This window comes from Sceloporus occidentalis, unplaced genomic scaffold (genome assembly GCF_023333645.1).
Source record: "Sceloporus occidentalis isolate IW3139 unplaced genomic scaffold, rSceOcc1.0.p SCAF_7, whole genome shotgun sequence".
Taxonomy (NCBI): Eukaryota; Metazoa; Chordata; class Lepidosauria; order Squamata; family Phrynosomatidae; genus Sceloporus; species Sceloporus occidentalis.
The window spans coordinates 7,872,480-7,890,613 of record NW_028316987.1 but is presented as its reverse complement, the minus strand read 5'-3'; the positions used below and the strand labels follow the sequence as shown (position 1 = coordinate 7,890,613).

Sequence of the window (18,134 nt, the reverse complement as noted above, 5' to 3'; positions counted from 1 at the left end):
TGTAGAAAAGTTATGGGCAGCAATGAAATCTCAGAACCCCAAGAAAAACTGAACAGGATTTCCTGTGGTCAAGGGAATCACTTGGCTGTTTCTCATGTCTCTTTACCCCTTTCAGTGGTTAGTAGAGCAAACATGCAAAATATGTATGTGAGCAAATTTGCAAACGTTTCTGAAGTTGCAGGTTTTGAGTTAGGTTTGTACAGAGTTTGGATCTCCTTGAAATGTTGAGTCTGCAGGGTATGTTTCTGTTATTGATTAGACATCTGGGTCTCGTAGCTCACACTATGAGACCCAGATGTCTAATCAATAACAGAAACATTGCTAGATGCAGCGTGAAGCACATGACTAGGGCTGTTTTTCCCCCTAGCTCACTCTATGGATAACACAGGGCTGAGGGGAAGTGCTGGGTGTATGGGGACGTGAATTAGCTCTGTACTGAATCATAGAATCATAGAGTTGGAAGAGACCGCAAGGGCCATCCAGTCCAACCCCCTGCCATGCAGGAAATCCAAATCAAAGCATCCCCAACAGATGGCCATCCAGCCTCTGTTTAAAGACCTCCAAAGAAGGAGACTCCACTACCCTCCGAGGGAGTGTGTTCCACTGTTGAATAGCCCTTACTGTCAGGAAGTTCTTCCTAATGTTGAGGTGGAATCTCTTTTCCTGTAGCTTGCATCCATTGTTCCGGGTCCTGTTCTCTGGAGCAACAGAAAACAAGCTTGCTCCCTCCTCAATATGACATCCTTTCACATATTTAAACAGGGCTATCATATCACCTCTTAACCTTCTCTTCTCCAGGCTAAACATCCCCAGCTCTCTGAGTTGTTCCTCATAGGGCAAGGTTTCCAGACCTTTCACCATTTTAGTCGCCCTCCTTTGGACATGCTCCAGTTTCTCAATGTCCTTTTTGAATTGTGCCGCCCAGAACTGGACACAATATTCCAGGTGGGGCCTGACCAGAGCAGAATATAGTGGCACTTATTACTTCCCTTGATCTAGACACTATACTTCTATTGATGCAGCCTAAAATTGCATTGGCCTTTTTAGCTGCCGCATCGCACTGTTGACTCATGTTCAACTTATCGTCTACTTGGACTCCTAGATCCCTTTCACATGTACTTACATTCAGCAATGTGTCTCCCATCCTATATCTGTGCATTTCATTTTTCCGCCCTAAGTGCAGTACCTTACATTTCTCTGTGTTGAATTTCATTTTGTTGGCTTTGGCCCAGCTTTCTAGTCTATTCAGATCATTTTGAATGTTGATCCTGTCCTCTGGAGTATTAGCTATTCCTCCTAATTTGGTGTCATCTGCAAATTTGATAAGTAGGCTCCCAATTCTGTCATCCAGGTCATTGATAAAGGTGTTGAATAGCACTGGGCCCAGGACGGAGCCCTGTGGGACCCCACTGGTCACTTCTGTCCAGGCTGAAAAAGAGCCATTGTTGAGCACCCTTTGGGTTCGGCCAGTCAACCAATTACAGATCCATTTAACAGTTACTTTGTCTAGCCCACATTTTACAAGCTTGTTTGCAAGAATGTCATGGGAAACCTTGTCAAAGGCCTTACTGAAATCAAGATATACTATATCCACAGCATTCCCTTCATCTACCAAGCTGGTAATTTTATCAAAGAAAGAGATCAGATTTGTCTGGCATGACTTGTTTCTCTGAAACCCGTGTTGACTTTTTGTGATTATGGCATTGCCTTCTAGATGTTCACAGACTCTCTGTTTAATGATCTGCTCGAGAATCTTTCCTGGTATTGATGTCAGACTAACTGGACGATAATTGTTGGGATCCTCTTTTTTCCCCTTTTTGAAGATGGGGACAACGTTTGCCCTCTGCCAGTCTGCTGGGATTTCTCCTGTTTTCCAGGAGTTTTCAAATATGATTGCCAATGGCTCCAATATTACATTTGCCAGTTCCTTTAGTACCCTTGGATGTAGTTCATCTGGTCCTGGAGACTTAAATTCATTTAGATTAATAAGGTTTTTCTCTACTATCTCTTTACTTATTCTGTGCTGAAATTCCCCTATTCTGTCCTCTGCTCCATTATCCTCAGATTGAGCACCCTTTTCCTTTTCCGAGAAGACTGAGGCAAAGAAGGTGTTGAGTAATTCTGCCTTTTCTCTGTCTTCTGTTAGCATTTTGCCATCTTCTCCACGCAGTGGCCCTACCGTTTCCTTCTTCTTCCTTTTGCTGCGGATACTCTTGGTCCGTCTATCTCAGTACTGTCTAGTCTAACTGGTAGTGACTCTTCAGAGTCTTAGGCATATCTGTTTCCTCAGTGCTGTGAGAGAGGTTTAACTTGAGATTGCAGGGATTAAACTTTTGTCCTCACAAATGCAGGACCTATTTTCTGCAATTAGAGGCAAGGTGAAACAGCGGACAGATCAGAAAAGGCTTTACTGAGAATGGAGAAAGACAGTAGTGAGATGGACAAACTTACAGGTTTTGCCCAAGGCGTTAAGAGAGAGACTTATGTTACAAGGCATGGAAGTGAAAGCAAGAAGGAGGAAGCAACTGGGGTTACGATCAGCTGTATATGGAAACAGATGCATTCCTCATTTCCCAGATTCTCAGGGGTTCATAGTGCATTCTCTTTTTCAACAACCATTAGGATGGTAGCCAATGGACTTACCACAGGCTACAATTATTTTAGACTCCTCTGTGGCTGGCAACATGACTGCTCTCTTTCTGTGGTTGTCACATACTAGAGGAATAGCTTTGGAGTGTTCTAGTCCAGCACTGGAAACAGAATAACACGACCAGCCAGATAATTACCCCGCAGTGAAGACTGCAATTTGACTTGGTATACAAAGAGATCTTGTAGTCTGTAGTCTGTGGGTACATTCCAATTCTGCTATTTCTCTTTCCAGTCTTAGAGCAGAATTGGAATGTGTCTACAGACTATAATCCATCAGCAGTGGGTTGAACAGAAACAATAGTTTTCTGGCACAGTACAACATTTCAACGCTGTCTAACCTTCCCATCCTCATGAGGGCATGACATCTCCCCTCTGGTTTCTGCACTACATTCCAGTACTCATATTTGTACAGTTGGCCCTTCTTATACACAGATTTTTTAGATTAGTACTATTTTGTTTACTGCACAGAAGATCTACGCGTCCTGCTCAATATAACACAAATCCAAATTAAGACAGTGGAAAGATAACCAAGGCGTTTTACAGACTGCCCAAAAGGGCGGTCTGCTGGCGCCGGTGTTTGCTGCGCCAGGGAACCTCAGTGGACAAACTGTGCAGTTCCCCGGCGCAGCAAAAAGAACCCGCAAAAAGCGGGTTCTTTTTGCAGCGCGTAAATGATGCTGCAAGGCGCCAATGCCGCACTTGCGGTGTCATTTCCGCACCGCGACGTGCAGACGCTAAGCATCCGCTACGTCAAAATGGCGGCACCCATGTAGAATGGGCGCTGCCATTTTGTACGTGCTTGGCACGTACTAGGGTTAGGGGCATCCGGAAAGGATGCGCCTTCGTAACCCTAGTACGTGCCGAGCACATACTTTTGGGCAGTGCGGAACCCGCCCAAGACTTACAAAAACAGCACAATAAACATATATCTACATAAATTTACAAACATATTGACAGAATTGCTTCAATGACTACTAGAAGAGGAGGAGCAGCTCAGGGTGCAACACAAAGAAGGAACTCAGTAGATCAGGCTCCAATAATGGAGGAGATCAAACGATGGAGAATGGAAATGGAAAAAAATCTGAAACAGGAAATGAAGGACTTGAGGAGGGACTTAAAACAAGATATCAAATTGGATTTGAAATTCGAACTTAAAGGAATCAAAATTCTCTAGAGGAGGTTATTAAAGAAATTAATTAAGTCATTACCAGAATAAATAATTTGGAAGAAAAAACACAAATTTTAGAGGTGTCAACTTCAAATATTAGAAAACAACAAGAAAGAGAACTGGATATTAAAGCAATGGAACAGCTAAAGCAAAGAGAAAATTTGAAAATTTATACGAGTATTTGATACTGGCTTTGGCAAATTTTATAGAAATACCAGTGGAAGAATTTTCTGAAGAAATTAATAAGACTCAACTCACAAACAGTGAAAGAAAAAAGCCTACCCAGAGATGTTGGTAGTCATTTTCTGTTGTAATTACAGGTTCCTTGAAGAAAATTCTATCTGAAATGAAAATAATGTATTACTGAGTGTAGTATCTTAATACTTTCCTAGTTTGCTTCTTGGTTCATAATAACTAGAGCAACTACTTTTAAGTACACCACAAGCCTACAGCCACAGACCTCACCAGTTAGTTTTGTCTAACATTATGCCTTAACGTCACAAATCTGCCTTAACTTCACAGTTCTCTAATGCAGAAGTTATTTTGCATTTGTATTTGTATTGCATTTCTATTATTTATTTCTTAAATAAATAAGTAGTAAGCCTTTCATCCATAGGATCGCCATGAGTCGAGATCGACTCAAGGGCATTTAACAACAACCTGTTTGTGACAGCAGCTCGGAGCTACCGTGTGCTCACTGTACAAACTGTATCACCTCTTCAGGCTTTCCCACACCTACCCTGCTTCCTAATTCATCTAGGCCCTTCTACTTCTAACAGTATATATAATGTATATATTGTTTTATTTATATACCGCTATTCCAAAGATCATAGCGGTGAACAGCAAGTACGCTAATTAGCAAGTAAGCTAATTTGCCCCCAACAGTCTGGGTATTCATTTTAGCGACCTCGGAAGGATGCAAGCCTGAGTCAAGCTTGGGCCCCTTTGCTGGTCTTGAACTCGCAACCTTGTGGTTTTGAGTGAATGGCTGCAGTACAGGCATTTAACCAATGCGCCACCAGGGCTCCTGTGTGTATATGCCCTCAGGTTCCCTGTTGATTTATGGTGACCGCATGAAATTCATTGGGTTTTCTAAAGCAAGAAGTACGCAGATGTACTTTTCTAAAGCAAGAAGCACTCAGGATCTCAGGATGTATCCTAGCTCCACAGGTTTTCTGACAAGTATCCTGTCTTTGCTCACCTTTGGTTTAGGGACACAGAGGCTAGGAGAAAGAGGCTTAATAGATGCAGAGTATGGATGTCACTCTTGTAAAGATGAAAACTTCTGTAGGATTTTTTCCCCTGCTGAGGGAGAAAATGAATATTTCTGCATACTTTATATATTAGTCTATAAGTCAACCTCATGTATACGTCCAGGGGAGTTTTTTAGGGTCAGAATTAATGGATTTTTATATGAGCTTAGGATAAGTCAAGGGTAAAACCTATGGGTATGTAACAAAGGTTGTAAAGGATGAAGCAAAGGAAAACAATGCCAAACAACTTACAAAATTCCAGCAGGTTAACTGTGCTCACACTAAAGGCTGGATGAGAGAGTAGATCAGTGCTTCTTGAACAGGGCCAGTGCTTCCTGGACATATTACACTCTTGCCTTTCACTAGGAGATAGTTCAGTTTTTTAAATGAGAGTTAAATAACTTTGCTTTAGAGCAAGATAGAGTATGAGGAGCGAACATAAAGCACAAAAAATTAAAACAGATTATATAATATGGAAATTGTTAAACGTAATAAATCACAATGGGATTAGAGGAGAAGTAAAATAGTAACCAAGGAAGAGTTAGAAGGGTTAATCAAATAGCTCTTCCTCTGTATGTAAAGGAGTTATAATTATTTGTTAGGGTATTTTCTTAATTTTGTTTTAAAATAAAAAAAATGTTTTTACAAAACATCACATCTTAACAAATGTGAAGTTTAACTACATGGAACTATGTACATGTAAATACATTTGTGCTGTCAGTATGATATGGTAATTTAAAGGTATATTTTTAATTTTGCTAGTTGTTTAAGTTACAACTGTTATCATTACATTCATTGCTTCATGGGAAATACAATTTATGAGTAACCTTATTATGAAAAACATTACTAAGGATTTTGTATGGTGTGGTATGTGATGAGGTAAATGGGGATGGGGGGGATGACGCCAACCCTAGTGACCCCACTGCTGTCATCCATGTCCATATGTTTTGTATTTGTGTTAGTATTCACACACCCATTTGTATATATGCCTGTCCATAAAGCCTTCACTCCATAAACCTGATGAAGTGGACTTGAATCCATGAAAGCTTATGCTAGAATCCAGCCCCCTCCTATTTACTCTCTAAGGTGCTATAGGTTGAGTCTCCTTTAACCTGGAATTCAAAAATCTGAAATATTCCAAAATCTAAAATTGTCCACATGAGTGGTTGGATAGTGACATCTTTGCTTTCAGATGGTTCAGTGTACACAAACTTTGTTTCTTGCACAACATTATTTAAAAAATCTTGTGTATGAAATTACATTCAGACTATATGTATGAGGTATATATGAAACATAAATGAATTTCATGTTTAGACTTAAGTCCCTTCTCCAAAATACTGTATTTTCTGGCGTATAAGACTACTTTTTAACCCAGGAAAATCTTCTCAAAAGTCAGGGGTCGTCTTATACGCCGGGTGTCATCTTATAGGGCAGGTGCTGAAACATCCGAGCCAGACTGGAGAATTTGTGGTTGTCGCATATGGTGGGGGGAGCTCAAAAACGGCCGCGGCCGCATCCCCGCCGTATGCGGTGATTGTATGAAAGCAGCTACCGCTCTGATAGTCTTGGAGACAGGGAGGTCTGGGCAGGCAGAGAGCTGACCAATCCAAGCAGGCTTTGTATACAACAAGGTTTCCTGCTAAGTACCTGCATGTCATAAACATTTGAATTAAAATTACCATATTGACATCAAATCTGATGTTTTTTTAATTTTTATTTGGTGTGCGTTGGAAGAGGGGTAGTCTTATACGGCGAGTATATCCCAAACTCTATATTTTAACTGGAAAAGTTGGGGGTCGTCTTATCCGCCCAGTCGTCTTATAGGCCAGGAAATACGGGTATCTCATTATGAACATACAGGTATTCCAAAATAACCCCCCCCCCACCAAATAATCAAAATTCCAAACACTTCTTGTCCCAAACATTTTGGATAAGGGAGCTTCAACCTGTATAGGATTTCTTTGTCTCTTTTTATGCCAAAATATAGATAAGCATGGCTTTGTCGCTGAATACTATTTCTAAATCTGGAGTTGAGTTTCTTTGGCATGGCATAGCTCAGGGATGGGCAGCATTGCAGAAAAGTAGAGTCCTGGTGTGCTTTCTGTGTTTCTTGTTTACAATTGGAATCTCGCTTTTGGAAGTGTGCTAGAAGTGTGACTCTGCTTGTAAAGAAGGCCATCTTGTTTGGAGAAAAACCTTTTCACAGCCATTACAGCAGTTGTCACCAGGGATGGAAGGGGAAATCCTACAACCTTTGATAGGCTTGTAGAATGCTTATGTGGCCCACCCCTAACAGTTCCTCAGTCCTGGCTTTGCAAACAGTCATTTCAACTTACTAGAAAGGGTATGAGTAGGATGCTTTTAAAAATGTACATCTTTTAAGGTCAGTTGCATTCTTGTTAACAAAATGATGACTACACGGCATGGTTTTTGATTACAAAACAGGTGGATTATAGGTGCACCTCTCTACTCCACTTAGATCATGCTGTAAGGTGGTCTTAGCACTGTGTTCCTTTTCCACCATTTTCCTGTACTGATGGTCTTAATAATTTATAAATGCTATAACACATACACTCTGTAAATTCCAATGCATTAATATGTAGTTTTGTGTGCTTTTTATAGGGTACTGTGCATACCAATTCAGTAATCAGAAGAGAATGACTTTGAGAGATTATTCCCTTCCTGTTTGACACTGTAAGGAAGATCTAGGTTGGCTAATGCTTGATGCTTCCAAAACATGTTGCACAACTACCAGCACAAATTGTAGGCAGGATGACTAGACAGTACAGAAAGAGAGGAGGGTGCATGAGTTGAGGTTTGGGCCTTTGGCTTGCTGCTTTTTTGCTTTAGCCACATCCACACAAATTAATATCCATGGAAGATGGAGTGTGCTGCTTTGTTCTAAATTCCTCCATGGAAAAGCCATGTAATTCTTTTTCAGTGGTTTTGGACTGATTTGCATAGTTTTACTGCCTCTGAGGAAATTATCCTTTCCCCTGGTACACCAAATCTCTTTGCATTAATTTAGCCTGGTTCCAGTTGGAGATTAAATGGCTTGGAGGGGCCCCCAGTTATCTTGGTGTGGTTGTTGTATTACTCCATGGCAAAGGTTTTGTGTGCTCAAAATTCACATTTTGCCCTTAACCATTTCCCAATAATAATGGTCTTTGACTAGAATTGACATCAAAGTATTTATATATGCTTGGGATTCCCCTTCTTTCTATGTATATGTATGTGTATAATAACAAAACCTAAACTATTTTTATTAGGAAATATTTCACTTCCATATCTGGGGGTTTGCAAGTTGTCATCAGGATGTTCGTAGGAGAGAAGGCATTTCTGGTAACAAAGTTCTGCTTTGAGTAGAGAGTCTGAATTCTGCTAGCTGAATCTACTTAGGACAGAAAATATTTTGATTTTTTTGGATTTTGACCTGGCAGTAATGCCATCTACGCTGACTTGTGATTTTCAAATGCTTCCAGCAATATATTTCAGTGAGTTTGAACAATGAGAAACATGGGCATTTATAGCTTTTCTTCCAGAAATTCGCATTTGACTGTGTCATGAGAAGGTATATTGAGTTATTTCTGTTCTCTGCTTTTGTCTGTTGTTGTTGATGATGATGTTTTACAGTTAGAGGTTTCTAAAATATCCACTTCAGGTTTTGAAAATCAGCAGTAAATTTTTGATTCTTGCATTTTTCAAACCTTTCCCATACATTGTCTAGTCTTTTTCTAACCCTTGAATAGAGGAAAATAGGAGATTTTTAGTGTAGAGCAATAAAATCCACAGTTGTGCCAACCCTTGCTTAGAAGCAACCAAAATGCTGCAAAGGTGTATGCAGAAGGCCAAACTGGTTAAGAATTCTAGAGACTGTCAAAGCTGGTGCATTTCTGTTCGCCATAATAAAGGTATTTCCTATGTGGAAATTATTGTAGTTTTTTTACACATGGAACAGCACAGCTACTTTTGTTCTCCATTTGCTTTGTGCACAAATGTGCTTCAGCAGCAGCGGATCAGAGGAAATACATCTTGGCGAGGGAGTATGTTCTGTGGTGTGCTTTCAGTAAATGCTTGCTTGTGCCAGGACAGACATGAACATCTGTCAGCTGATATAAGGTGTGTCTCTTTTAACTGTTCTTTTCTGCAACGCTGGGAAGTGTTGGGGGTGGCTCTTTGCAAGCATCACTTCCTGTATGATATGGCTAGGCTCAAGCTGTTGATAAAGCAGGATTCTCCCATCTGACTGGCCCAGGCTATGGGACAACAAGTGCCCTCATTCACTTGCAAAACTAAAAAAACAAGAACAACAACAACAACAACAACAACAACAATAAATAGTTTATTTATATCCCGCTTTTCCAATTTGATCAAAGTGGCTTAATATGCTGTGCATATTCCCCTGTTATATGTGCCTCATACACTTAATGTTTTTGTCTTTGAGAAAGTAGGTTGGTTCCCTAACTCACTGTTAACAGTTTCCTCACTCTGCAATGCTGTAATCTTTTTGCAACATGGTTTGTATTGGTTTTGGTTTATACAATTGTTGGTAAGTATGGCAAACACTCTCCGTTTTAAAAATTGTATGCATGTAATACCGTTTTTCTTGGTCCTGGCAAAGCTGTTTCTCTGAACTCTTGCAACATCTCACATGCAGAGAGTGTTTGTTTTTATTTTAAAGACCGTACATTGGGTACATTGCTTTCGTGTTTATGGTCCTATTGTTGATTCTGAGAGCTGGTGTTTTGCATGTTTGCCTAGTGATATCTCTCAGATGGCATAGGGAAAGCCAATGAAATGTTTGCCTATTTTTGAATCTTGCACAAATAGGCAGCATGCTCTAAAGCAATTCAGAGTAGCCATGCTGTTTTTGAAAATTAAATAAAGCTGTGACCTTCCCTGACTGCCAAGCTTGCGTGTTTGTGACGTCTCTGGCTGTTAGCTCTGGCTGCATTCATTATGGTCCCTTTTTGTAGCCTTTCATCATCCGCACTTCTTTTGTGATAATAAAACAGTGAGTAGCGCTTCTAGGTGACAGCAAAGTTCATAATTGAGGTGGGTGGGTGCCACACATTGAGATGGCCTTACATTGGTAGCTCTTTTCTTTTGCCCAAGAAACTGAAAGGGCCTGAAAGAGGACAATAAGGGAGTGTTTCTTCCACTTCAGAATATGTCCAAGCATTTTCTCTCCCAACTAGCTGGAAATTGATTTGTTGCAAAGTTGTTTTGTTTCAAAACGATAAGAAAATATTTTCTCTTTGGGCTGAACAGCAGTTACCAAAAGGTTCTGTTTTCAGAACTGTAAGGGTAAACAAATTGGAGAATAAGGAAATTATCCTGGGCGGGGGGAGGCGATGTCAGATACTTTTCTCTCCATCCTCCTCTCTGCATCCTCTTAGATGCTTTCAAATCCAAAGCTGTGATGCCACCCTGCAGGCTACATTCACCACATGAAGATTCTGCAATGATTCCTGTCAATTGGGTGAAGCAGAGAGAGAGGTGTGTGTGTGTGTATGTGTGTGTGTGTGTGTGTGTAAGCACAAAAATGGACTGAGACACTTGTCTATCCTGCACTTCCACAATCAGATGCAAAGATGTTTTGATAAAGCTGCAGTCTTCTCCTTTCCTTTTGGATGATAGGTAAAATATGTTAGAGAAAGAGAGAATTCACTCCACACCAGTCCTGTGATATTCTATCTATCTACAGTGTTGAACATGGAAACAGTCCTAAATCATACATGTGCAGATGCATATGTGTGTATAATAAGGTCTTTTTGTAAACTCAGGGGCAAAACAGACCAGCACAATACGCTCGCTTGGGGTGTGGCATTTAGATGATGCATGCCCCGATGCTGTCTCTAAGCTGGCGTCACACCACTCACCCACCCAGATGGCAGGCAGCATTGTGGCGCTCCGGTGGTATGCCATTTATACACTGCACGCTGCAAGAGTGCTAAAAAGCCGATGCCGAAGCGGAAAAGCTACTCTTTTTCCACCCCAAAAAGGAGCAGCATTTTCTTCTTCTTTTGGGGCCGGAAAAATGCCAGATCGGGACCACAACGTATGGTTGCCATGCGCCGCCCCCCCCCACCCCCGATCTGGCAATTAAAGGGGCAGTGTCAAGCTGCCCCTTTAGGGCCGTCTGTACCAGCCCTTAGTTGCACTGTGACTTAACCCTGTTTAATATTTGTATCATATCTCCACAAGTTCTTTTCCGGTGACAACAGTGTTGTATATAATTTACTTGGCAGAGTGAGGAAACGGGAGTGATGTGGGCTGCTTCCAAATGAAGCTTTTATTATGCAACTGCACAGTTATTCATGGAATTTTGTTGGAAGTCCAGACAGTGTCTCCAGTTTGTATTCCTCCTGCTTGTCCTACCATTCCCCCCTCTTTTCCTTCTTACCAGAAAACATTGCCTAAGGAGACGAAGGTGGAATAGTAGCACAGTGCCTTTTGACTGATAACACAAAGAGTTCTGCATCTGGAAGTACCTTAATTCTCTGTCTACAAAGTGGCAGTTGTGACAATTGTCACCTTGGTGAAATAGGTGCTAAAGTAGAACATACATAAATGATAATTTCTTCTTTTCATTCCTCCCTTACTTCCCATTTCACTTTTCACTCCCATTCATTAGATTTCCTGCTTGGCTTGCTATGGTGATTTGCCTGAATGGCTATGGCCTCTGTCCTGAATTCCTAATGCAATACCCTTTCTGTGATTTTTGTTGTTCATATAGGATGGTTGTGCAGCTGAAATTATTCATTCAACATGTAATATGGTAGCTGAAGTGTACCAAGCACTTCTCAGATCCATACCACATACTCTCAAAGTGGTCAGTGATGCCTCTTGTCTTATAGCATGTTCCTTTGTTTCTTTGCAGCTGTTATACACATACTTTATGTTATACACTTGCTGTGTTTACATTTTTAACTTTGCACCAATACAGATCTCCATCTCTGTTGTCCCTCACCCACAGGTGTCTAGACATCTCCTTCATGGTTCTCTCTCACCCATAAATCACTACACAATCCCATCTTGGATACTTCCATTTTTGCTTTGCATCTCATAATATTCTCTCTCTCTTTTGCACCTGGTTTCCCAGCCCTTTATAACTACATATCTGGTCTTGCAATTATCCGTGTTCCTTTTGCCCTTCACAATTATCTCTGCTTAGAGACATGTGGCAGTTTTAAATCTGGTGGATATTTGTTTGATTCTAGACACATACCAGTATCACTTACTTGAAGTCAAAAGTCCTGCCTCAACACAGAATTTGGTGTGTTGGTGGGCAGATTGTCAGAAACATCCAGAAGCAAAACTTGTAATTTATGGAAGTTGCTGCCATAAGATGTGATGTTGCCCACTAGTTTAAATAAAGGATTAGGCAGATTCAGGGATGACTGTAAACCTGCCAGTACCATGCTGGCTAAACAGAGCCATCATGTTTTGAGGTAGTGTGGCTCTTAAGTACCAGATGTGGTGAAACAACAGTGGGAGAGGGTATTGCCTTGGTAGTTCTGCTTTTGTCATCTAGTGGGAACCAGATTTTGAACCAGATAGCAGGGAGAGGGAACCTCTTGCCCTCCAGATGTTGAATTGCAAGTTTCATCAGATCCCTTGATTTTAACAGATCTATGCTAAGTTTAACTTCAAATCTATATAAACCCTCTATCAGTTTCCCATTAAAAAGGTTTCATTTTGGTAGGCTTGACAGAGGATTATGAATGACCCCATACAGACTGCCAAAATAAAGCTGCTTCGGGTCACTTTGGAGTTAGGCTGTTTAAAAGATGCATGCATCCTAACAGTCCGGAAGCATTGCCAAAGCTGTGATCCAGTCCTTAGGACTGGATTGTGGCTTTGGCGCGGCTTCTGGAGTCTTAGGACGCATGCAACATTTAAACAGCATACCTCCAAAGTGACCCGAAGCAGCTTTATTTTGGCCTGTCTGTATGGGGCCAATGTAATTTTAAGAAATGTTGTGTGCCTTCAAATAATTTCTAATGTATGGTGACTTCTAAGGCAAATCTGTCATGGAGTTTTCTTGGATTTGTTCCGGGGGGTTTGCCATTGCCTTCCTCTGAGGCTAAAAGAATGTGATTTGCCCAAGGTCATCCAGTGCGTTTTCATGGCTGCGAGGGATTCAATTCAAACTCTGCCCTCCCAGAGTGCTAGTACAACCATCCAACCACTGCACTATGTGGGCTCAAGAGATAAAGATGGAATTTAAGATGTTTTGCTTTAAATTCATATTTCATTCTAAACTACTTTCCCTCAAAAGCAGCATGTTATAATGCAAATAAGATTTTTTAAATTAAAAAAAATAGAATTTAATACTTATTTTTAAAGAATCTGGCAAACTAGTGGTGGACTTCTGCTAGCAGATGCAGGGGAACCAGGAATGAGATGATTTGCCTCCTTCGTACTGCAGCCAAATGGGAGCCCCAAAAACCAGTTCTTTAAGGCTAAGTAGATTTCAAGAGCTGGTTTTCATCCAGCATTAAAGTCTACGTGTATGTGGGAGGAGGAGAGAGGTTCTTCAGTGACCCTCAGAACAATGTTGGATTTAGTGCATCGACCTTGCAAGGAAGTCTGACTCCTGAGCAAGGCTGAGTAAGGCATGGGTCAGAGATTGAGATCCCTAACCAGTTGGAAAGCTGAAGTAGTTAGGAGGTGACTGGATGAATTAAACTGTGAAGGTTCTTTGCCGCTCTGGAAAAGTGTTGCAGTTGTTCTTTTTTTTTTGGGGGGGGGTGTCATATTTTATGTAGCTACCTTTGCAGTGGATGGTCAGCTCTTATAAACTGAGATGTGGAAATCTGTTAAGAATTTCTCAGTTTCTGACCCATGTTCTTGTTCTTTTGTGTTTTCATATCAGATTGCAGCATTTCTTTTTCACCCACATGGAAATTTGTGCATATTTTGGTACACATTTTAAAGTTTGTGGTGGTATATTTCTTGCACTCACTACAATATGTTTGCCTTCATTTTTTCAAATGCATTTTAAAAACATGTGCATGGCTTTGGCCCCATTCACATTCACCTATTTGTGCTGGATGGAACTGGGCAGAATCGGGTCCCCTCCTCCCGAATCTGTCCGGAAGCAAGTGCCCACTATCATTTATTTACCTTAATCGGGGTTATTTTCCCCTGATTGCCCTTTCAGCTCTTTGCAGAGAGTTCACATTTGCGGTACCAGTTTAAAAGAAGGCTCCTTTGCTGTCAATCAAATTCTCTTCCGCTTTCATCAAAGGTGACGTTTTGCCAACCGGATGGATGCTTCCCCCCTCCTTAACTGGCGGCAGAGTGCGCATATTCTGTCAAATTTAAAAACCTCTAGGTGTGTGTGTGTGTTGTGTGTAGCAAAAGCATTCATTCTTGTATCAATTTGCCAAATTGAAAGGGAAACATTTGTAAAATTTGCATTGTTGCATTCGCATATTAATAATAATAATAATAATAATAATAATAATAATAATAAAGCCTCTTAAGGTGCCATTCCAGGAGCAAGAGGAGATGAAAGGGAAATGTAGCACAAGCACACAAGCATTCTATCTATATGTATCACCCCAAAATCATTCGCATAGTCTTTATAGTATTTATTTAAAAATAAATAAAAAGAGAGAGAGAAAGCTGTCTGCGAGAGCGGAGGCTTGTTCTGTTCTCTATCCTCCCTCTGACCTACCCTGAACTTGACCCTTTCTCCAGCTCCTTCCTTCTCCTCCTCCTGCTCCCCCGTTACCCCGATTCTGCCCTTGTCACCCCGGCTCCATCCTCCCCCTCCTCTTGTTCTGTCTCCCGATTCTACCCTTGGCACCCCTGGCTCCATCCTCTTCCTCCTGCTGCTCCATCTCCCGATTCTGCCCTTGTCATCCCTGGCTCCATCCTCCTCCAGCTCCATCTCCATATTCTGCCCATCGCACCCCTGGCTTCATCCTCCTCCCCCTCCTGCTCTGTCTCCCAATTCTACCCTTGGCACCCCCAGCGCCATCCATTACCCCGATTCTCTTGGCACTCTTCCTCTGGCTCCTTCCTTCTCCTCCTCCTCCATCATCCAGATGAAGGAGAGGCATGTTCTGCCCTCTGCCCTAAATCCCTCCCCTGAACTTGACCCGATCATGATTGGGGGACAAGTTCATATTCACCAGACCCGTTTTTTTCAAAAGATACAGCTTTTACTCCGCTTTCAAAAGACCCGCGCCAAAGGGTATTTGCCCCTGAAAGGGTGTGGAAACCTCGGCTTCGATAGTGAAAGGATCAGGGCCAATATGAACTTCCCGTGGTTAAGCTGGGTTCTGACCCAGGGTAAAAAGTAGTCTAAATGGCCCCTTTGTGTGCATTTTCTCTCACATCATAAGCCTCACAGTTTCTTAGGCAAGATGCATCTCAGTCTTGGGAGAAGCAAAATTGGTATTTTAATCTGAAATCACAGATCCAACATATTTCTTCCTCATGCCTGCTGAACACAGTTTAGATACCAGCTTCAGATCTCAGGGCAACCAAATACCTGGGTTTTCCTAGCTGTATTGCAGTATGTGATTCCCAGACCTCCTACACAAAAGCCAGTTAGCCCTGAACCTGTGCTTGCTCTTCACAGTAAACACATTGGTTTAAACTGTTTGTATCAGTGTTGTTGTTGTTTTAAGTATACAGCTTGCCCAAACCCTACTTTCTCTTGGATTTTGGTGATACAGAGGAGACAAAAATACTTGTTCAGATTAAGGCAGAAGGACTTTCAAGTTTGATCCTAGATTGCACTTTCTGCCATATGCATATTATAGACTTGGGAACTCTGGATATGTGCCTTCTGTCAGTATTTGCAAAATGACACATTTTAAAGTGTATATATGCAGACAGATGCTGCTTTATCCAGAGTGATTTGTTATTATGTTAGAGATTAAGGACAGGTTTAACCTGGAATCTCCCAGTCGGATTAGGGTTTCGTTGGTATCTCTCATCATGGTAAAAGAAAAATACCTTGTCCCATCTGATGCTTGAGCCCTGGGGTTTAGTAAACAGCTGCTGTGCCTGACTGCATTTGGAACAGTAAACATTTCTTTTTGGTCCATTTGGTCCAAGAGCATTTTTACACAAATGCTTCTGTATTAGGTTGCATGGAGACATCAAACATTTCACAGGGGTTTTGGACAATCAAAAATTGTTAAGGCCACTACTTATTTGAACTAGGATTGTCAAGCCCTAGCACCTGACACAAGTGAAACCCTACCTAAATTATTTAGATGTACAGTTCTCATGGCTTATGTGGGTGAGGACCCAGAATTCATTCCTGGAGAAAAAATATTTCAGTTGAGTAGACATATAGTTTTTCTAAGACACTGAAAATGCATTGTTTTGTTTGCTAAGTAATTTCACCTTTCACCTGTTCTAGCACTTAAATTGGAATTATTCATGTTGTCCAAAATGTGTTTGTGGGTGGTTTGAGTGTTGGACTGTGACTGTGTTGAAATCCCTGCTGACCCATGAAATCCATGGGTGACCTTGGCTAAATGACACATCCTCTCAGTCTCAGAGGATGGAAATACCAACCCCCTTCTGAAGAAATTTGCTAAGAAAACCCTGTGATAGATTCACTTTAGGGTTGCCATGAGTCAAAAATGACTTGAAGGCACGCAACAGCAACAGCAGCAACAACAAATATTTTGGACACCTTTTGCACAGCACTCATAACTTTTTTCATGTCTATCATACTCTGTGTAAGTTTTTAAATTCTGCTTTTATTTTAGTTACTTGCTAACATTGTGCTTCCTTGACTGCTGAGGGAAGAGGTTCCCTATGTGCGGTGTGGTTTACATTTGTTGTTCTTTTTAATATTTTGTTTTTAACTGCTTTTAATTTTAATGATAGTTTAATTTATTTTTTAACTTTTGTACAGTGTAATTTTTATCGTTGTTTATGCTTTAACTTTGCAAGCTGCCTTAAGTCTCAACAACAACAATAAAAAGAAGAAACCAGGAAAATGTGATCATTTACCATCTCTTACCATGGTATCCCAACAATGAGTTCCCTGTACTGTTTAAGACTTAAAAATAGCTTGCCTCACTCTTCTGTTTATTTGTTGATAGTTGGCATGCTACTCTTGAGGAACCTGGTAGATCTGTTCCTGAGGCTTTTCCTTCCACAGTATCCTAATGTAGAAAAGAATATGTTTCTCATAGGAGGTCTTCGAAAACACTTCACATGAAATACTTGTCCCTACATATTAGCTAGGATTAGGGGCAGAAGACCCCTGTGAATATGGAAAAACTGCAAATAACAAAAACATGTTTTTACCTGAGAGGACACCTCTCTAGGAATCTCTAGGTCAGTGGTTCCCAACCTTCCTAATGCCGTGACCCTTTAATACAATTTCTCATGTTGTGGTGACCCCCAACCATAACATTATTTTCATTGCTACATGCAAATATGTGTTTTCCAGTGGTCTTAAGTGACCTCTGTGAAAGGGTCATTCGACTCCCAAAGGGGTTCCGACCCACAGGTTGGGAACCACTGCTCTACATCCTCCAGGACAACTCTGTGGTCAACGTTTGATAGACACCGACCATAGAACTGCACTGGAGGAACTAAAAATGCCTAGCGGAGTATTCTCTCTAGGAATCTCTAGGTCTTTTAATCCAACTTTTAGTTAAGGTTGACCACAGAGTTGCACTGGAGGACCTAGATATTCCTAGAGTGATCATATTAAGCAAATCCGTGAATAATCAAATCCGTAAATATCAAATCCGCAAATATGGGGGGATGAGTGTAAATGAAGCATTATTTCATTTCCTTTTCCTCTGACTCAGTCCTGTAGTAGGTCTCTCAGATGAAGCATGATGCCCTCTTTATTTAGCAGGAGCTATTATGGGTTGTATATTGGTGACTAATCCCCCAGGTTATGACTTTGTAAGTCCTCTTGATTTTTGCAATGTGGTACAGCATGTAGGTTACAACTGGGTCAGGACAGCTGGAAGGAGATTTTCATAGACTGGGTCTGTGCTGTGAAGAAGAATAAATCTCTCCAAAAACCAAGTCTGAATGGCTGGAACTGTGTGTAAGCATAT

General features: G+C 41.1%; 1 protein-coding gene across 4 annotated transcripts in view; it reads left to right on the top strand.

Annotated features, from left to right (window-relative positions):
• LOC149309111 (signal transducer and activator of transcription 5B) overlaps window positions 1-18,134 on the top strand; it is a 79,905-nt gene that overhangs the window by 21,479 nt on the left and 40,292 nt on the right. Inside the window, exons 1-2 of one of the 4 annotated variants that reach the window (XM_089531812.1) lie at window positions 10,522-10,569; window positions 11,810-11,905. The exons of the other annotated variants lie outside the window; for them this stretch is intronic. The gene's annotated coding sequence lies outside the window, so the exon portion shown is untranslated. Of the gene's footprint in view, window positions 1-10,521; window positions 10,570-11,809; window positions 11,906-18,134 lie in introns of those variants that run through there. 4 annotated transcript variants of the gene reach the window in all.